The sequence below is a fragment of the Vicia villosa genome, unplaced genomic scaffold (genome assembly GCF_029867415.1).
Source record: "Vicia villosa cultivar HV-30 ecotype Madison, WI unplaced genomic scaffold, Vvil1.0 ctg.001126F_1_1, whole genome shotgun sequence".
In the NCBI taxonomy this organism is placed as follows: Eukaryota; Viridiplantae; Streptophyta; class Magnoliopsida; order Fabales; family Fabaceae; genus Vicia; species Vicia villosa.
Genome location: NW_026705493.1, coordinates 549,331 through 572,431, shown reverse-complemented (window position 1 = coordinate 572,431; position 23,101 = coordinate 549,331).

The following is a 23,101-nucleotide window of genomic DNA, read 5'->3' as shown; positions in this document are numbered from 1 at the left end:
TATATATATATATATTTGTATTGTATTTTGTGTTTTGAGAATTTGATTGTAAACTTAGCTTCTAGAGCACTTATAAAATTAGTGATGCTTTATTTGTATTTTGGTAAAAAATATATGCAATACTAATTCATAAAATGTTTCATATTAAATGTATTTTTTTACAAATTTCCCTAAAAAAACTAATTCTCTCCAGCCGAACGTGACTCCTCGATGGCCATAATTGACTTTCCAACAATGCACAAATCAACTTCTAATTTATCTTCAATTGTCCATCGCATGTATACATATAAGAATAAGAAGAAAAAAATAAAGTTAATAAAGGAGTATAATACATATTGACTAAATGACTTATAGTGAATAAGAAAAATAAGAAGATACATCAAAAGGGTGCATCAATAAATGCCAAGAAGTCACCAACCTTTTAAGGTATGAGTCCTCTGTCCATCACGGTTAAAGCTGGCACTGCAAAATAAGTCACTCAATTCGACACTCAAACACATAGAAATATGGTCTACCAAACCAACAACTAACTCCAATCAACCAAGCCAATATCTTATACACATGGTCAGTGGCCAAAGAGAAATGAGAATCCACAGTATATAACTAACACACATTTTTGGTAGCCATTTGAAGGTCTAGGACGAGGCTGAACTTGGCGGAAATGACCAATCCAATCACATGTTCGGGAGCCATTTAGGCTTCATTTGCTCTCCTTTATGTCATTAGTATGAAACAGAGTCCAAAGGTCAGCTCACTAATCCACATGGACTAACTTATCAAAAATATTCCTAGTCCTAGTTATAAATTGAAATGTGAAAAATCTCATTTGATATAAAAAATTTAGAAGAGCCCTTCATTTCCCCTTTGCACCCATATATAAAGTATGGGTTCAACTTCTTCAAAGCCAGCTTATAATATTAGAACCAGTCATGATATTATTACTATAACATGATTTCACCAAACCATATTGAAGAAGTGTAAGATGACAAAATAAGTATCTCTTTTATTTTACTTGTATATAGTTAATTATAAAAACCAGGTGCGACTTTCATAACTCAATGCTCTTTGTTAGAATGAGCATGCATCCATATTTTCTGCAGAACCCAACAACCAGAATGTTGAACTAGTTGTGAAACACTAGAAAAAATAATCAATTCAGTTTAAAGAGCGTAACTGCCTTATCAGTTATAAGCCTAAGGTAGCATGCTTCTTGAAGTTTTGCATAGAATGTAGTAAAAAAGTCTGCATCACAAAACCATAAGGACGGGTTTTACCTTGAGGTCCTTGAAATAACATACAAAGTACTGTGCCTAATCACCATCGCATCATTCAATCTTTCACGACGAATGAATTTCTGATATGAAACACGGAGTCTGTCATTTAATACCACATTTACTAATAAAATTCGAGTACAAATTTGGGGGATAAATTCATCTTAAAACCTTATAGAACTTTATAATTATATCCAAGTTTATACATGTTCTATAAACAATTTAAACCAAAATTTGAAGATAAACTCTCATCAAAAACTACTAAACCAATAATTCTATAGAAAATAGAATCATGTTCCCTACAAAGCATTTAAGTTCTAAACTCTAAGCCTTATCAAGATTGGAGAAGTATAAGGGTGAAAATGGGTTTGGCTTGTTCAAATAACGAAGACAGTGACTTGATTACTACTTACTACCTATGATTGGAGAAGTTTATATATTTATTTATATGTCTAATGTTGGATTGTGGTTATTTTAGTGAGATTTTTTTATTGTATACTATGTCAATGCCTAATGCTGATAGATTATTTTAGCATTCACACCCTGTATTGCTACTTTCCTACTTGGTTAATTTGATTATTAGCTACTACTTATTTAGACAAATTCTCCTATTTAAAGAACTCAAGCTGTCACATAAATGAGTTCAAATAGGGGGAAATATATCAAACAGTTGCTTATTTAACACATGTTTTTTAAGAGTCCAATTACTAACTTACATTGAAAATCTCTTATATTAATCCGAACAAAAGAATGAAAAAGGAGTTATTTCAGGTTGAGCATAATAAACAAAACAAACACAATAAAATAGCAGGAATAAGGACAATTTCAAATTTCAATATAGGGTGGCCATGAATTCATGAAGTTTGCATATCAAAGTCAAATTTTAACATTTGTATAGATAAAATAAGGTATAGCAGGCACCATTTTTGAAGTTCATTGCAGGTATACAGAACATAAAAACCAAGCAGCAATTACCTTGTCCCAACTTCTTTCTCGAGATGTCAGAGTAGAATTTTCAGACGGTTTTGAGCTTCCCACAATTATCTTCTTTTTTTCATGAATTTCAGCTTCATGATACGAAGATTGAGAACGACACCATAAGTCATCCTGTAATCTCCTTTCCGCGGCCAACGTAGCAGCTTGTCCTGGAGTAAGTGTCTTCATTATAAGACTATCACCACCAATACGATATCCCAACCACAGTCTCTTTTCTGCATCAGAAAGTGCAGTTTACATGGAGGTTGAGTAGAATAACCACCCAAGCGCCTTCCTGGGAGATCAAAGCCAGTTACCTGATTAGCCATCAGTTCAGCACATTCCTTTCTAAGTTGATCCCATAGCATGTAGAAGTTTGTATTATGAGAATAATGTTGGTTATGAGAAAGCTCGTGAAGCATGATATCTAAAACTTCATCATATGGTAAAAAGTTAGAAACCGATTCTGAACTTGTCCATAGAGCCAACTGAATGAGATTACACTGTCTTCCACCTCCATAATTAAACCCAAGATAATATCCATCCTTTGTGTTACATTCATTTAAACAAGTTATTCAGTCGCATTCCACAGGAAATTTAAAGTTTTGGAAAATTAAGCAAAAGCACTTACCAAAGATTCAAAGTTTTTTGATTAAAGTTTAAAACAAACAAAAAATCAAAAAATGGTAAATTACCAGAACTCAGAGATAAGTTTGACGCTCCATTTATGTTTGCGCATAATAGGCTGAACCTGTTTGGCAATGTTCTACAACATCTTCTGAGCTTGGTGTGCACCTGGCCTCGCTTGCATAGCTTTGATTTCCCAAACCTTGTATATGTCATCTTCGTTGTTCATGGTGGCAAACCCTAAAAACAATTGAATGAGAATTAGGAGAATTATTAAGAGTGGGAGATTGAAGAGAAAACATTGAAACAAAAACGGTTATCGTCAGAACTAAACCCTAATCTTCCCATTTCCCCCAAAAATTAGGTTTTTCAAAATTAAACCTCAATTTACCTTGGTGCCTTTGTCAAGATTCAAGTCTCTGACCACATCAAACTCTTTAAAGAGAGTATAGCATTATTGATTGTGAGTTAAAAAACACGAGAGGACGAGTTTACGTGATGCCGTGGCGGTGATTGCGGTCAGAGAGAGTAGTGCTCGTGACGGACGGAAGGAGGGACGGCGGAGAGAGGGACGATCGAAGCTGGGGACGACGGAGAGAGGGTGAGCGAAATAGAGGGACGGCGGAGAGAGGGTGAACAAACAGAGGGGCACCGGAGAAGAGAGAGTTCGTACCGTAGGAGACAAGGAAAATCGTGAAAATGAATTAGGGCTTTGGGATGTTTTATTTTTTTAAAATACATGGCTTAAGACAGCGCTTTCAGCAAAAGCGCTTTGTAATGGGGGCTTTTACCAGCGCTTTTTAAAAGCGCTTTGAAATGGGGGCCTTTACCAGCGCTTTTACAAAAGCGCTTTGAAATGTGGGGCCTTTACCAGCGCTTTTGAAAAAACGCTTTCACAAGGTGACCCTACAGCAGCGCTTTTTTTCCTTGTTTTTTGGATTTGTTTTTAGCGAAACCTATAGCAGCGCTTTTGCCTAAAAGCGCTTTCGTAGGTGTGCTGGCAAAACTCAAATTTGGCGTAGTATCACGTATCAGCTTTCCAATCTCTCGTCTCCTCTGCTATGCTTTTCATGTTCCTTTTCCTTTCTCCCAATTTCCTTCTTTTTCTTATTTTATGGAAATAACATTAAATTAGAAATGGGCTTAACTAACTTAACACCTCCTTCTTGAAGAATAGAAAAACACTTAGAAATGGGAGATTGAATAAGTGTAACTTCAAAAACTTAGAAAATAAAGACAATGAACACAATTATTTTTATCCTGGTTCGTTGTTAACCAAACTACTCCAGTCCACCCCCTGAGAGTGATTTACCTCAACTGAGGATTTAATCCACTAATCCAACTGATTACAATGGTTTTCCACTTAGATAACCTCTAAGTCTTCTAGATTCTACAGATCACAACTTGATCACTCTAGGAATCCTTTTACAATCAATGTAAAATAAAGTTTACAAGAGTATAGATTTGCTTCTAAAAAGGCTGTATCACAACTGTGATATTTCTCTTAAGTTCTAAACTTAACACTCACTAAATATTACAAGAGTTTGTGAGGTTGAAGATGAAGTTCGTAAGCTTTTGAATTTGACAGCAATTCTGTATGTTTTTGCAAGTGTTCTACTTTGCTTCTGATCATAACTTCTATTTATAGGCGTTGAGAGGAAATGACCATTGGGAGCATTTAATGCTTTGCGTGAATAGTACAACGATGCATTTAATGTTTCACACTGTTAGGAGTAAATTAATGGTAAATTCATGTGTTAATATAAGTAATTTCTGGTCTAAACTAATGCAAATTGTGATAGATCCATAGGTTTGTTATGAGAATTGAACTGAAAAGGTTTAGTTCATGTGTAAAGCAAATCGAATCACTTGTGGGTATTATTGATGCAGGTTTAGAGTTGAACTGGAGCTTTAGGAAAACATGAAGAGGAAAGAAAGCTGGAAGTCTCAAAAGGCAAAACAAAAAGATGAAGTTTGACAAGGGCGCGCCGCGGGAGTTCTAGCCAGCGCCGCGCCAAAGTTTCTATTTTTGATCGCGCCGCGCGCATCCGTTGCCGCGCCGCGGCCTCGGCGTTACAAGCCCAAAACTTATAAATAGAAGCCCTAGCTTCCAAGTGAAAGAGAGATCTTTTGTGAGCGAAATTAGGAGAGCATTCTGAGTTTACAGTCACGAACAACAATTAAAGGCCAATTCTTTACCAATTGAAGAAATTCCGTTGAAGAAGATGAATCCCTCCATTGATTCTTGTGTGTTCTTCATGTCTATGGAGAGCTAAATTCCTCTTGTTGAGTTTAAGGTAGTAGTTAACCTATGAATATACAATACCATTGATTCTTTCCTATGAACAATTGTTTGAATTTTATTATCAATAAGAAACCTTGCTATTAATTTACATCATTGTTGAATCCTTGATCGAAAGAGAGGATTTTTACTTTTGCCCTAGGTTACTATATTGATTCAATTGCAATTTGCAGAGATGGAATTGTGATTGGGTTTTCATAATTATCGTTCCTAATTACTATTATCGTTATTGATATTTGGAGAGATCGAATCTCATACCGGTAAAAGTTATCTAATTTGGTTTGCAGACATGGAATCATATTTGAGGATAAGTGAAGATAATAGTTCAAATGATTGTTCAATTGTGAATTAATCCATAAGTTGTATAGGAATAGGTTGATGAACCCTAAAAGCTCAACATATTTCCTTAATCGTTAACAAATTCTCATTATTTGCATTCTTATTATTATTTAGATTTGACAATATTAGAATCATAAAACAAATCCAATTACTTTTTCTCACTCAAAATAAACAACTATAGAACGGCAGTGATATTAACCAATCCCTGTGGATACGATATATTACCGAAAATATTTACCCATAAATACTTTCAACACACACTTTTGTCAACTACCTCGAGCCTTGCTTTTGCTGCTTTTACTGACTTTGCCTTTTGTAGCTTCTAACGTTCCTTTTTTCAGTCAGAGATTAGACGTTTTAGCCTTTCATCTTGTACTTTCTTCTGGACTCCGATTTTGTAGATAACAACGTTTGAATATTAGAGTCATCAGCTTTGGTGCAGAGCATCTTCTGTCTTCTGACTTTGAAGAGCTTGAGCGTGATACCATTCAGAACTTCAGAGCTTGTTCTTCTGACTTTCATTCTTCTGATGCTTTCTAGTTCATGTTCTGATTCTGCATGACCATCTTCTGATGTCTTGCTAGAGCATGTTCTGATGAAGCCATCCAGCACCTTCTGAGTCAGTTGCTTCTGAGCGCTGATTTGTGCATACTCTTTATATATTTCCTGAAATGGAAAATGCAAAGGATTAGAGTACAACATTGTCTTATACAAAATTCATATATAATGTTATCATCAAAACAAAGAATATTGATTAGAACAATTCTTGTTCTAACAATCTCCCTCTTTTTGATGATGACAAAAACATATATAATTGATATGAATTTGTATCCAGAATATCAAATGAACAAAGACAATTACACAGATATAGCATAAACATATAATCAGAGTGTGTGAATATGTCTCCCCCTGAGATTAACAATCTCCCCCTGAAATTAATACTAGAAGAATTTATAAATAAAAAGACTTCCCTGAGTATTTTTCCATTTCAGTTGAGACTTTCACGTTGAATAGAACTTCAGAACATTCAGAGCTTCACTTCAGAGCTTCCATTGGACAGCTGCAGAGCTTTGAATTTCTCTTTGTAATCAATTGTATCAGAGCATTCTTCTTGCTTCTGATCTTGAAGCTTCAGAGCACTAAGTTTGCTTCAATTCTTTAAGAGCTTGCCTTTCCTTAAAATTGTTTTTCCCATGTATTTGCTTCTCGTGTTAAGCTTTGTCCAGAATATCATATTCCTGCAAAACTATCAGAGACAGAAAAACTTGCAAATAATGTTAGGAATGTTGAGACTTAATCCCAGTAACTGATTTTATAAATCAATTCAATTATCACATTTCTCCCCCTTTTTGTCATAACATCAAAAACCATAAAAGATTCAGATGAAAAATACACACAGAGTGAAGAAAGAAAAGATAATTTTTCATTGATAATTAATCAGAAGAAGTCAATACAGAAGCAGATGTAATTCAAGCAGATGCAAGAACAAAGAAAACAAACTAAGACACAAGATAGACTACGACTGGCTAAGCTTAGAAGCTAAGACGGCCAGAAGGTTCTTAATCTCAGGAGTGTCTTCAACTTTCTTCTGAGTAGCTTCCTTTTGAGTTTGCATAAAGGATCTGAACTCAGCATGTGTGTTCTCGTGCTTGTCCAGACGAAGAGCCAAGTTAGATTGATTCTGTTGGAGCCCCTTCATAGTGTTTATCAGCACAGAAGTAGAAGGACAAGCAGAGGCAGCATTAAAGCTGTTGTCCAAAATAGGAGGATTTGCACCGGCTCCAACCATAAGAACATCTTCATGATTTTCCTCAACAGGAATATTTTCAGCAGGATGCTTTAGGCCTTCAAGAATTGCAGCTAGATTTTCTAGAGGAGTTGGAGTCTCAGGTTCTGGAGGGTAGACAACTTCTGGGAAAACCATGTTAGGAGCCTTGTCAGAAGGGTTCTTCCTGAGCCAGTTGAACAAGGCCTGAAAATCTCCAGTCAGAACCTTGTATGGATGTGGCTTCCACACAATGATTGCCAGAGGATTTTCTTCTACAAGCTCATCAACAAACTCCTTCTCTTCAAGAGGCTTCTAGCTGGTGATGGTATGGTAGTATCTTCCATCATCATACTCCAGAAGGAATCCAGAAGGTCCAGGAGCAGCAGCTAGACAATCTTTCTGAAGCTCCAGAAAGTCTGATTGAATCTCCCTTCTAAAAGCTCTCTAGAGCTTCCCAGCAGCTACATGATCCATCTTGGAGTCATGAGCAACCGTCAGAGCATCTAAACCTGTCCTGACCTTGTTAGATAAAAATTCAATACTTGCATCAAAAGAAGGTCTTGGGGGTTTAGATTTGGGAGGTGAGATGGGAGTTTGAAGATTGAGAAAGAAGATTGGCTTATCTGGGTAAGAGAGCGCATATGATTGAGGAACTCTATCCAGAACAAACAATGTTTCAAAAGAGGGTGGTTGAGAGGATTCAGCTTCATGGTCTGAGTCTTAAACCACAACAACAGGGTCAGAAGTTGGTTTGGGTTTACGGGGATATTGCTTCATAAGGTTGGTGAATGAATCAGATTCAGAGGGTTCAGAAGATGAAGGTGAGAAATTGCAGAACACATCAGTGTCTACAAGAGTATAGTTGGAATGTGGAGGAGGTTGAGAAGTGGATATATTTGCGTGAGGAAGAATGATGGTGTTTAGGGGAGTGGCTTCAAAGATTGGTTCAGAAACTGGGGGATCAGAATCAAGAATAGGCGTAGTGCCTTTAGACTTGGGTGAAGGAGAAGGGGTGAGAACTTTGGTGGTTGGAGATTGTTTAGCAGGGGCTTTTTTTGAGGCTTTTCTGGTTGAATTTTTGGGGTAGCTTCTGTTTATACAACATTTGAATTTAACACAGGAGCAGAACCAGGTTCAGAAATTACAATACCTGGAGCTCGTTTCTTGTGAGGCCTTGCAGGTCCTTCTCCAACTGTCTTCCTTTTCTTCTCCTTCTGTATCTCTACCTTCTTTTTTCCTTTTAAGTCTTCCGTCTCCTTTTCCACTTCCTTCTTCTTTTCTTTTTCAACTTCGTTCTTCTCTAACTTCTTTTCTTCTTTCTTTTCCTCTTCTTTCTTTTTCTTATCTTTCTTCTTTTGCTTCTTCTTTTCTACTTTTTTTTCTTCCTTCTTCTTCTTCTTCTTCTTCTTCTGTTCTTCTTCTTTCTTATCTTCCTTCTTCTCTTCACTGATTGTTGGAAGATCTAGCTTTCTCTTTGTTCTCCTTTCTTGCTCTGGCACTATTTCTAGAACATGATCAGCAGTAGTGATAGCTTTCTGCTTGCTTATCCAAATAGGATCACAATCAGAACCAGCTTCCCTGTGCATAGCAATGTAGTGGACAATAACTTCTGGACGTTCATTCCTGAAGAACAACTCAAAATTAGCCAGAACAGGACCTCTTCTGGACCCAAATTCTGTGTTTACTTGAGGAGTAGAACTAATAGACGTAATGACACCCATTTTCTTCAGAGTATTACCATTCAAGGTACTTCCAATAATGGTGTAAGGATTATTGATAATTCCAGCATTCTCCGGATTTTCAACTATTTTTGTTTTTACTAGAAGATTTGTGAGGACTCTCCCAAAAGGGATAACGTTCCTTTTGTTGTTCGGATACTTCAGTCTGTTTTCTTTTCTAGAATCATTCACAGCATGCCACATGTGATTGAAAATGATGTAGGGAAGATCCAATTTGATTTGTTTACCAATACAATACATAATGTATTGTTGGTCCTAGTTTACGAAGTTTGACGAAATTGTTGATTTTCTGTGGTAGAAGCAACCCAGAAGGATCTTAGTCCATACCTTGTATATAGTTTTTAGATCCTTAACTTCCTTTGACTTCTTTCCATTCTGAAAGATTTCAGCATAAACAGCATCCCAATCAGTTCTAGGACTTGCTTCAGTAACACCTTCAACGTTCATCAACCCAAACAACTTCCTTAGAAGGGTTTCCGTAATTGAGAAGAGTTCACCATGAACTATGGAGAGAATTGCTTTAGGCATTACGGTTGCATGAACCCAGAATTCTTTCACTAAATTTGGATAGACTGGTCCACACAGATCATAGAATAAAGGTCCCTAACCTTGTAAGATGAATATCATGTTTTTCCAGATTATCAAAATCTACCATCAACTCGCAGATAACTTCCAACTGATCCAACAGAATCAGACAGGTTTTCTGAAGAACAAGTGGTTGCTCTTGATCTTGTTCTTGTTGATGTTGTTGCTGAGAAGACGAACCAACATTCTGATTTGAAGGGGAAGCCATTGAAGCACTTCTGAGATTACTGGGTTTCTTTTTAGGGTTTGAGAAGAGAGAGAACAAGTGACAGAAACACATAAACTTAGAGAATGATGAATGTGTGAAAAGAAGAAAAAAGATTATGAGAGGTGTTTAAATAGACGCAGATTTGAAACAAAATGCAATTAAATTCTGAGAATGAACAGTTACAGAATGTAGAGAATCAAATGCATTTAATGTTGAGTGACGTTAGGAGAAAACGTGAAATTTGAAATGATTTGCACAGTTACCTAGGGCGACGTCTCATCAACTGCACGCATGCTTGTCCCTTCAGAATGAACACGTGTTCATCATCTGGAATAGCTGGTGACAGCTGTTTTGCTTTAAAAGAAATTCTGAATCAACTTAGACATATGAAACGTTAGTAATAACAGAATCAAAATATCTAAATGATAAACAAGTTCAAAATATCTGATAAGAAAATAAATAAGCATTTCAAATCTAATCCATCTATTAGATCTTCTCATCCTTTCATTCTGGGCATAAATCCATACTGATAATCTTCAGAATGAACTTAAACCTATCTTCAACAAGGGGTTTTGTGAAGATATCAGCCCACTGATGTTCTGTATCCACGAATTTTAAAGAAAGAACACCCTTCTGAACATAGTCCCTAATGAAGTGATGTTTAATCTTAATATGTTTAGCTTTGGAATGTAAGATAGGATTCTTAGATAAACAAATAGCATAAGTATTATCACAGAATATAGGAATGTTACTCTCATATATCTGATAATCTTCTAGCTGACTCTTCATCCAGAGCATCTGTGTACTACATCCAGCACCAGTAACATATTCTGCTTCTGTTGTAGAGAGGGAAATTGTGGCTTGCTTCTTGCTGTACCTAGAGATCATATAACTTCCCAGAAACTGACAGCTTCCAGAAGTACTTTTCCTTTCAACTTTATCTCCAGCGTAATCAGCATCACAATATCCTACTAAGTTGTATTCTTCAGATCTTCTGTAGACTAAACCAACATTAGTAGTACCTTTCAGATACCTCAGAATTCTCTTAACATTAGTTAAGTGAGATTTTCTATGATCTGATTGGAATCTAGCACACAGGCATACACTGAATAGAAAATCAGGTCTAGAAGCAGTAAGATATAGAAGAGATCCAATCATACCTCTGTAGAGCTTCTGATCTACCTTTTTACTTACCTCATCCTTACCTAATACACACGTTGGATGCATAGGAGTCTTTGCTTCTTTGCTTTCTGAAAGATTAAACTTCTTCAGAATTTCTTTCACATACTTGGTCTGATGAACAAAAGTTCCTTCAGAAGTTTGATTGATCTGGATCCCAAGGAAATACTTGATTTCTCCCATCATGCTTATTTCAAACTCTGCCTGTATAGACTTAGCAAACTCCTTTCCATGTGTAGCATTAGATGTTCCAAAAATGATATCATCAACATAAATTTGGCAAATTAAAATATCCTTTTTAAAAGTTTTACAGAAGAGAGTTGTATCCACTTGTCCTCTAGTGAAACCATTATCTAGAAGGAAAGAACTTAATCTTTCATACCAAGCTCTGGGAGCTTGCTTCAGGCCATATAATGATTTCTTTAATTTGAAAACATATTCTGGAGACTTAGAGTCTTCAAAACCAGGAGGTTGGTGGACATATACTTCCTCATCTATATAACCATTTAAGAAGGCACTCTTAATATCCATCTGATATAGAGTGATGTTATGCTGAGTGGCAAATGAAATTAATAAGCGAATAGATTTTAACCTGGCCACTGGTGCAAAGGTTTCTGTATAGTCAATGCCTTCTTGCTGACTATAGCCCTGAACAACCTGTCTGGCTTTGTTTCTTACAACTTCTCCTTTTTCACTTAGCTTGTTTCTGAAGACTCACTTAGTTCCAATGATGTTAAATCCTTTTGGTCTTGGAACTAGATCCCAAACATCATTCCTTGTAAACTGATTTAGTTCTTCTTGCATGACAATTATCCAGTCATCATCTCCAGAGCTTGATCAACAGAAGTTGGCTCAATCAGAGATACCAGACCAAATTGACATTCTGCATTGTTCTTAAGGAATGCTCTTGTTCTGATAAGATCATCTTTCTTTCCAATGATAACAACTTCTGGATGAGCAGAGTTGAGTGTAGATGATCTTCTGGGTGTTGGCTCTTCAGATATTCTGAGATTCTCTAAAGAGGCAGCAACTTGATCTTCTGAATCTTTGCTTCTGGGTTCTTCAAGATCTGAGTTAGATATTTTTATATCTGCAAAATTCTCAAACTGCTTTGGCTTTTCAAGACCAAGCTTATCATCAAATCTGATATGGATTGACTCTTCAACTACAAGAGTTTCAGTATTGTATACTCTATAGCCTTTTGAGCGTTCAGAATATCCAAGTAGAAAAGACTTCTAAGCTTTAGAATCAAACTTATGCAGATGATCTTTAGTATTCAGAATATAGCATACACATCCAAATGGATGGAAATAAGAAATGTCGGGCTTTATGTTCTTCCACAATTCATAAGGAGTCTTATTTAGAATAGGTCTTATGGAGATTCTATTCTGAATATAACATGCAGTGTTAATTGCTTCTGCCCAAAAATGCTTAGGCATATTGGTTTCATTGATCATGGTTCTGGCCATTTCTTGTAGAGTCCTATTCTTTCGTTCTACAACTCCATTTTACAGTGGAGTTCTAGGACAAGAGAAATCATGGGCAATACCATTTTCTTTGAAATAAATTTCAAAGAATATGTTCTCAAATTCACCACCATGATCACTTCTGACCTTTATGATTTTGCATTCCTTCTCAGATTGAATCTGAGTGCAGAAGTCAAAGAACACAGTATGTGACTCATCCTTGTGTTTCAAGAACTTTACCCATGTCCATCTGCTATAGTCGTCTATGATGACTAATCCATATTTCTTCCCTCTGATTGATGCTGTTTTGACTGGGCTAAAAAGATCAATGTGCAGTAGTTCTAATGGCCTAGAGGAAGAGACAACATTTTTAGACTTGAATGCAGGTTTTGAAAACTTCCCTTTCTGACATTCTTCGCAAAGAGCATCTGATTTATATTTCAGATTAGGGAGTCCTCTGACCATATTAAGTTTGTTAATCTGAGAAATCTTTCTCAAACTAGCATGACATAATCTTCTGTGCCAGACCCACTACTCTTCACTAACAGACATAAGGCAAGTAACCTTTCTCTTGCCTGTAAATAGGATTGATCTTAAGAACAAAAAGATCAATCTTATAAATGTTGTTCTTTCTCTTGCCTATAAATAGGATTGAGCCATCCTTCTGACTAATAGCTTTACAAGACTTTTGATTGAAGATAATGTCAAAACCATTGTCACTTAATTGACTTATGGACAATAAGTTATGAGCTAATCCATCTACTAAAAGAACATTAGTTATAGAGGGAGAGTTACCAATGCAGATGGTTCCAGAGCCAATGATCTTGCCCTTCTGGTTCCCTCCAAACTTAACTTCTCCAGCAAATTTAAGGTCCAGGTCTTAGAACATAGACCTTCTTCCTGTTATGTGTCGCGAGCACCCAGAGTCCAGGTACCATGACATGTTTTCCTTTGTCTTTTGAGCCTTGAAGGAGATCTGCAACAGGTATAATCTTTTCCTTAGGTACCCATATTCTTTTGGGTCCTTTTGGGTTAGTTCTCCTCAAGTTCTAATTGAACTGAGGTTTAGCATATAATTTATCATAAGATTTTTTTGTGTGTGCAACATATTTCTTGGTGTGTGTAATGCGGAAACTATTAGAGTTAGATGTGTGCTTTATATCATGAAAATGGCCAAACTTGAACTGATCATACAAAGGGTTGTATGTAATAACCATCTCATCAACTGGCTCAAGTTTGTATGGGGTCTCACCTTCATAGCCTATGCCTATTCTCTTGTTTCAACTTACACCATATATCATAGAGGCTAGCTGACTTCTGCCTATACATCTAGATAGAAACTTCCTGAAACTCAAGTCATATTCCTTAAGAATATTGTTCACACTTGGAATAGACTTTTCTGAACTTGAAGATGATTCAACATCTTTAGATTGTTTTAAAACTTTTTCTTTAAGTTCAGCATTTTCTACTTCAAATCTCTTAGTTTCAGATGCAAAGAGCTTTCTCATCTTTTTGTATTTGATACTAAGTTTAGCCTTGATTTCCAAAAGTTCAGTTAAGCTGGAAACTAACTCATCTCTAGAGAGTTCAGAAAATACCTCTTCAGAATCTGAGTATGATGTAGATTCTGACTCTTCATTAACAGTGGCCATCAGTGTTGTGTTTGCCTGCTCATCTTCAGAGTCTGACTGTTGATCAGAAGAGTCCGATTCATCCCAAGTATCCATAAGACCTTTCTTCTTTTCAAACTTTTTATTGGGCTTTTCCCTCTGAAGCTTTGGACACTCATTCTTGTAATGTCCAGGTTCCTTGCATTCATAGCACGTCACCTTCTTCTTGTCATATCTTCTATGTCCAGAAGATTCTCCTCTTTCAGGCCTTTTGAAGTTCTTAAAGTTCTTGAACTTTCTCTGTTTGCTTTTCTAGATTTGATTTACTCTTCTGGATATTAGAGATAGTTCATCATCATCTTCTTCTTCTTCTTCTGATTCTGACTCTTCAGAATCTTCTTCTTCAGCCTGAAAAGCGTTTGTGCATTTTTACTATTAGATTTTAATGCAATTGACTTACCTTTCTTCTGAGGTTCATTTGCATCCAGCTATATTTCATGACTCCTCAGGGCACTGATGAGCTCTTCAAGAGACACTTCATTCAAGTTCTTGGCAATCTTGAATGCAGTCACCATGGGACCCCATCTTCTGGGTAAGCTTCTGATGATCTTCTTGACATGATCAACTTTGGTGTAGCCTTTATCTAGCACTCTTAATTCAGCATTCAGAGTCTGGAATCTTGAGAACATTGCTTCAATGTTTTCATCTTCCTCCATCTTGAATGCTTCATACTTCTAGATTAAAGCTAAGGCCTTTGTCTCCTTTACTTGAGTATTACCTTCATGAGTCATCTTTAAGGATTCAAAGATATCATAAGCTATTTCTCTGTTTGTTATCTTCTCATACTCAGCATGAGAGATAGCATTAAGCAATATAGTTCTAGACTTGTGATGATTCTTGAAGTCTTTCTTTTGAGAATCACTCATGGCTTATCTAAAAACCTTGAAACATTGAGCATTTATAGGATGTGTGTAACCATCCAGCACTAGATCCCATAAGTCACCATCTTGACAAAGAAAGTAACTTTCGAGTCTATCTTTCCAGTACTCAAAGTTTTCACCATCAAAAACTGGTGGTCTATTATAGCCATTAAAACTATAGCTTCCATTACCATTGTTGTTTTGTTCAGGAGTAGGAGTAGATGAAGTTGTTTCAACCATTTTAACTTTGTGTTTTTCTCCCTGAATCTTTTGTCTAACACGGTTAAGTGCTTTTACCTAGAACCCGCGCTCTGATGCCAATTGAAGGATAGAAAAATACTTAGAAAGGGGGGATTAAATAAGTGTAACTTCAAAAACTTAGAAGATAAAGACAATGAACACAATTATATTTATCCTGGTTCGTTGTTAACCAAACTACTCCAGTCCACCCCCTGAGAGTGATTTACCTCAATTGAGGATTTAATCCACTAATCCAACTGATTACAATGGTTTTCCACTTAGATAACCTCTTAGTCTTCTAGAGTCTACAGATCACAACTTGATCACTCTAGGAATCCTTTTACAATCAATGTAAAATAAAGTTTACAAAAGTATAGATTTTCTTCTAAAAAGGCTGTAATCACAACTGTGATATTTCTCTTAAGTTCTAAACTATATTACAAGAGTTTGTGAGGTTGAAGATGAAGTTCGTAAGCTTTTGAATTTGACAGCAATTCTGCATGTTTTCGCAAGTGTTCTACTTTGCTTCTGATCAGAACTTCTATTTATAAGCGTTGAGAGGAAATGACCGTTGGGAGCATTTAATGCTTTGCGTGAATAGTACAACGTTGCATTTAATGTTTCACACTTTTGTCAACTACCTCGAGCCTTGCTTTTGCTGCTTTTACTGACTTTGCCTTTTGTAGCTTCTAACGTTCCTTTTGTCAGTCAGAGATTAGACGTTTCAGCCTTTCGTCTTGTACTTTCTTCTGGACTCAGATTTTGTAGATAACAACGTTTGAATATTAGAGTCATCAGCTTTGGTGCAGAACATCTTCTGTCTTCTGACTTTGAAGAGCTTGAGCGTGATACCGTTCAAAACTTTAGAGCTTGTTCTTCTGACTTTCATTATTCTGATGCTTTCCAGTTCATGTTCTGATTCTGCATGACCATCTTCTGATGTCTTGCCAGAGCATGTTCTGATGAAGCCATCCAGAACCTTTTGAGTCAGTTGCTTCTGAGCGCTGATTTATGCACACTCTTTATATATTTCCTGAAATGGAAAATGCAAAGGATTAGAGTACCACATTGTCTTATACAAAATTCATATATAATGTTATCATCAAAATACAGAATATTGATCAGAACAATTCTTGTTCTAACACTTCTTACTAACATCACACATGGCCCAATACCATAAACCATTATTTTCCAATTTATTTTCATAAAACCAAAATAATAATTATTAATTCAATTTCCAATTAAATTAGAAATTAAAATATACGGGTGTTACAGCAAGTCCGAAGGATGATTTTCCGTTGCCACATATTGTTATGCTGGTGGATAGTACTGCTAATTTTAAAGTCTTCTCATTCATGGACGAATTTTCAGGTTACAATCAAATCATGATTGCACCTGAAGATATGGAGAAAACAACTTTTATCACACCCTGGGGCACGTTTTATTACCGTGTAATGTCATTTGGTTTGAAGAATGCTGGGGAAAATTATCAAAGAGCCATGAAGACTATCTTCCATGACATGATTCACAAAGAAATTGAAGTTTACGTGGACGACATGATTGCCAAGCCTGCATCAGAGGAAGAACATGTGGGGCACCTACTGAAGTTATTCCAACGTTTGAGAAAATACAAACCTCGTCTGAATCCAAGAAGTGCACATTTGGTGTCCGCTCTAGAAAGCTCCTAGATTTCATCGTCAGCCAAAGAGGTATTGAAGTTGATCCCGACAAAGTCAAAGCTATTCAAGAAATGCCTCCACCAAGAACAGAAAAACAAGTCAGATGCTTTCTTTGACGATTGAACTACATCTCCAGATTTATCTCCCATATGACTGCAACTTGTGGACCAATATTCAAGCTTCTCCGCAAGGATAAAGAATGCAAATGGACAGAAGACTGTCAGAAAGCTTTTGATGATATCAAAGAATACCTGCTGGAGCCTCCAATCTCGAGCCCTCCGGTGGAAGAAAGGCCATTGATCATGTATTTGACCTTATTTGAAGATTCTTTGGGATGTGTCATGTGTCAGCAAGACGAGTCTGGTTGAAAAGAGTATGCCATTTATTACTTGAGAAAAAGTATACCGACTGTGAAACAAGATATTCACTGCTCGAGAAAACTTGTTGCACTCTTATATGGTCTGCTCGCCGATCAAATACTTGTTTGAAAAGCCTGCTTTGACTGTGAGAATTGCCTGCTGGAAGATGTTATTATCAGAATACGACATCCAATATCGTGCCCAAAAAGCCATCAAAGGAAGTGTTTTAGCCGATCATTTGGCTTATTAACCAATTGACGATGATCAGTCCTTGCAAGATGATTTCCCAGATGAAGAGATCATGTACTTGAAATCAAAAGATTATGAAGAGCCTTTACCTGAAGAAGGACCTGATCCTGAATCCCGATGGGGTTTGATATTTGATGCTGCTAACGCGTATGGTCGAGGAATTGGGGCAATCATTATCATGCCACAAAGTTCTCACGTACCATTTACTGCAAGACTGGTGTTTGACTGCACCAACAATATGGCAGAATACGAAGCTTGTATCATGGGACTAGAAGAAGCCATTGATCTTAGAATCAAGATTCTAGATGTGTCTAGAGATTCTGCTCTAGTTATTAATAAGATCAAAGGAGAATAGGAAACCTGTCACCCTGGCTTAATTCCTTACAAAGATTATGCCTGAAGACTGCTGACCTTCTTCAACAAAGTGGAATTCCATCACATACCTCGTGAGGAAAATTAAATGGAAGATGCATTGGCTACTCTGGCTTTCATGTATTAAGTGAAGTTTCCAAATGAAGCTCCTCAAATCACAATCATGCGTTTGGATAGGCCAGCTCACGTGTTCGCTGTTGAAGCTATCACAAATGACAAGCCATGGTTTCAAGACATCAAAATCTTCTTACAAAAACAAGAGTAGCCACCTGAGGCATCTAGCAAAGACAAAAGAACTTTGAGAAGATTGTCTGGTAATTTCTTCCTGACTAGAAATGTGCTCTACAAGATAAACTTTGATATGGTGTTGCTCAGATGCGTAGATAGACATGAAGCAAACCTGTTAATGCAAGAAATTCATAAAGGATCTTTTAGTACTCATGCCAATGGACATGCAATGACAAGAAAGATATTAAGAGCATGTTACTATTGGATAACAATGGAATGTAACTGCTACAAGTATGTGAAGAAGTGCCACAAATGCCAGATCTATGCTGATAAGATCCATGTGCCTCCAACGCTTCTCAACGTTATCTCCTCTCCATGGCCCTTCTCTATGTGGAGAATTGATATGATTGGGATGATTGAACCAAAGGCTTCAAATGGACATTGTTTCATCCTGGTCGCCATTGATTACTTCACCAAATAGGTCGAAGCTGCCTCTAACGCCAATGTTACTCGACAAGTGGTAATAAGATTTATCAAGAACAATCTCATCTGTCGATATGGTGTACCCAACAGGGTTATTATTGATAATGGTTCCAACCTAAACAACAAGATGATGAAAGAGTTGTGTGAGGAATTCAACATTGAGCATCACAACATAACTCAACAATTTAGAAGTCCAATGTTTAACCCTACTAAGAATTCTATCAATTATGGGAAGATAATGAACAATATTGAGTCTCTTACTAGTAAGAGGGACCCCCAAGTACCTAAAAGGAAGCTTTCTTTCCTCAAAAGTGGACAAAAGTTGCAGCTCCTGTTTGGCTCTCTCATCCATACCACCATAATAAGCCTTACATTTTTTAGGGTTGATGATTAGTCCTATGGATTCAGAAAAATTTTGGACAGTCTGAAGAAGCATTTCAATAGACATGTAATCACCTATGCAAAATAAAAGGACATCATTTACAAAAATTAAGTCAGTAATGGTCAGCCTCTCAATATAAAAAAGCGTAAATTGTGGCGGTTTAATTATGAGTTTAGTTAAAACCGCACCATTCTGGCGTAACAAAATGTCGGTTTCAATGCCGTAATTTACTTAAATATTTATAAAATTTCACACAAGTTAAGTGCGTTTCTTTTTTTCACGCTTCCCTCTTCTTCTTTTTTTTCCTTTTTTTTAATATTCATTTTCACTTCTCAGATTAAAATTTTTAATCAAAATTATTATTTTTTATTCAAATGATTTAAAAAATAAAAGAGGGGGAAGCATTTTTTGAACCCCCAAGTATCCCACAGCTTAAACAATTTTGATTCAGTTGTGTTACCCTTTTATCTCCTTTTTCATACAAAGTAGATGATTAAAAAAAAACATCACCAACATATTGAGCAATATTGTTAAGCAATTTATGTAATTTTTTTGAAGAGCATAACATGCTAAGCAAGCTATATCAGGTAAAGATATATTTGCACCATTCTCTACAAGTAGTTTTGTTATAGATTCACTGTTAGTCATAAATGCTTCTCCTATAGTGGTATATTTCATTAAAATATGTATAAATATATAACAATTCTTTAAAACAAAATCTATTATTATAAGAACGAACAAAGTAATAATAATTCAGAACTTATGAATTATTATCAAATGAAACTTATCCAAAAGCTATAATTTTATTCGCTCTTATAATAACTACTAATAGAAACTACGTGAAAACAATTGAATACAACAAGCATATAAATAAATATGTTGAGTTAAAATCGGGTATGACAGCATAAACAAATCTTGTGTATGTTAAAAAAATCAATTTAAACTGAATGAACCGAGGATAGAATCGTGAACGAAATTACTTTCTTTATAAGTATTTCAAGCACTCTCAATATGTCTTAGAGTTGGAACGCAGGAATACCCAGGATAATTCAGCCTTTTGTTGAGTTTGCGTAAGACCGACGAAAAATTCGAATGCAAGGAAGAGTGTCTGAAAGAGGATTTATGATTTTTGTGTGTTTCATTTTGGATTCATAAATGTGTATTTATAAGCCGTGCATGTGTTGTTTCATAAGTTTGTAACTCTTGATGAAACAACACTTTTTCACCATATATTGCAATGGTTCATCTATAATGACACAAGACACCCCTTCACGAAATGTTGTAAATTTTAATTCAAAAAACAAAATTATGCAACAACCAAAAATCTATTCCCATTTTTTGTCACATTATAACAACTATGGTAATTATTATTTTATAATTTTCAGCAATCTCCCACTTGTTCTAATAATGACAAATACTCATTCCAGAAATAAAGATATAAAGAGTGTTAAGACATTTAGGTATCTTTCGATTTAAAACTTAACCTTAGTGAGAATAACGCAAAGTTTAATCGGAATATTAGGTACCAATTCTTTTAAACCATTAATCCATGTGATTAGACCGGTGTTACCTTACACACACTCTTTAAAGGTTCTTCCTCTACATATCTCGCTTAGTACTTATTTATGGCCATATGCTATCCTGTTTCATGAAATTTTCATGAGAGAAACTCCAACTCTCACTTTGAGACGACACCATCTCGAAATTCACATAGGTGAAGTTCATATTGTGTCTTTTTCCATGAGACACATACCCTCGATATTGAACTTCATTAAAAGTTTGAAATAAAACTCAACCCTTATTTTAAGGTCAACATTATCACGAAATTTTTGACAATTATCCAAATCAACGACTTGTTGTTACCCATTGAAAATCTTGAGGTTAATGTTCTGTTAACGTAAGATTGGGTTGCCGCCGCTGTCGGAACTCTTACTCAAGGAGTTTCAACCCCATACCTCTCGAGGTTATTTTTACTAAGTCTCTAGCCAGTGGCTTAGTAAATGAATTCCCCAAATTATAGATCGATCGTATATATGCGAGTAAATGATTACATCTTTAATCAATTTTCTCACGAATGTCTAAGGCCTCAGTGCCCAGACTTTCCATTTTACACTTATATGAATTCTCTTTCTAAATTGGCTTGTCTAACACATTGTGTTAACACCTTTGAAACACTGTATTTAGCCAATGGAACTTCCAACAAAAGGTCCCTCAACCATTTAACTTCTTTGACCAATGGAAGCGAGTGATGCATGTTTGTTTCTTGCTCTTCCAAGAAATCGCACCTCCAACTAGTGTAAATATTCACTCAGTTGTAAATTTATGATCTCCAACACTCAATATCCAACTCATATTGGTATATCCTTCTAATATGGTAGGAAACCTACCAAAATGAATATCAAGATTTTGGTTTTAAAAAATAATAAAAATCCTTGTGATGGTCTTCCAATGCTCACCATTTGGATAACTAGTAAATCTACTCATTTACTAAGTGCAAATAATATGTCAGGTCTAGTACATTACATCAGAGAACCAATTGTACTTGTGAATTCTAATATAGCCACAACTCTTCCATTATCATTTTGACAATAAAATCAAATTGAATATTCTCTTTTGAAATGTGACAGTTTGAACTTCTAAAAAACATTCTCAACAAAGTGTATTTGACCAAGTTCATAACCCCCACTATTTTCGCATTACTTTGATCCTCAAAAAAGTGTCAACTAGTCCAAGATCTTTCATCTTGAATGTGGAAGTTTTCTCAATATAGTGTGTTTGACTATGTTTTAAACCCCCACTCTTTCGCTTTACTTTGATGGAAAAGAGTGTCCACTATTTCAAGATTTTCATCTTGGTTGTGGAAGTTAGAAACCTCTTTCTTTCTAAGATTCCATTCATCTCTTTGATAATTATCAACATGTAATCAACATAAAGACAAAGGAATATCACAATATTCTTACACAACTTTGTGTACAAACACTTATCACAAGAATTAGACGTTCCGCTTCCAGTCAATTCAGACTCAGTCAAAAAATACTACGCATAAAAGACCCGCTAGGTCGACGTACCTAGGCAAAAATAAGGGCATCCCGGCAAACCAAAAGGGTTTGGGCAAAAGTTAGGGATAAAACAAAAAAAGAATAACCCGCTAAGTCGAAAACCCGAAAGGGCGACTTAGGCAAAAAGGGGTATCCCGCTGGAATGAAAACCCGAAAGGGCGATCCAGGCAAAAGTTAGGGATCAAAAGCGAGAGGCTGCAGTCTGAATATCCTTCACAAAAACCACTATACGCCCTTGGCAGAACGGACAAATCAATTCAACCATTACCCTTCTGAAGCAAAGCATTGAGAGGATCGAGGATATGGGAACTGTAGCAATATCAGTTTTAATGGAAATCCGAGCGTTTCTCTTTGCCATTTTGCTCTTTGCATTTTATTTTCTTTTTCGCAACTACCTCATTTAGGAGTTGCTTCCTTGTACAGAAGCCTATTCATAGGCATCCCATCAATAAAATGATCTTTGGATAAAAAAAAAACTTTCCTTGTTACTTTTCATTTTTCGCATGCGAGGTGTGATTTAATTCGTTATCAAACATTGCATTGAAAGCATGGGGAATAATAATCACAAAATCAAAACGAAACATGATGTTACATGAACATAAAAGTGCTCTAAGGGACGCCATTTGCATCCAAACGTTGTTTTTTGTGCAGGTTGCAGGCTCTAGCCGTCATCTTGACTTATGACATGTCACAAAGGTCGTCATCATCCCGTATGAAAGTTCAAGAGTATAATTCATCGGTGCTGGTAAGCATGGGGCACCTGAAGAGGTCCATATCCCTCTTCAATATGGCAGACAAAGAATGGTCCCTCAAAACTCATGATTCCCCAAGTAGTATAGGATGTAAGGAAAGTCGGGCGAAGTCACTTCCTCCCCAGCAGGGCTATGCTCTAACCCTCAACACGGTTCCCAATAGTTTTTGGCACTATGAGGTTTCCAAACGCCCATCTACAATGGCGTCTTAAGAGAATAAGCAACAGACCCCAATGGTTTTGCTCCCCTATCACAATGATGCCTTTAGTTGGCGCTCTGCATATAGTTTCCATTGCATATAACATTGCA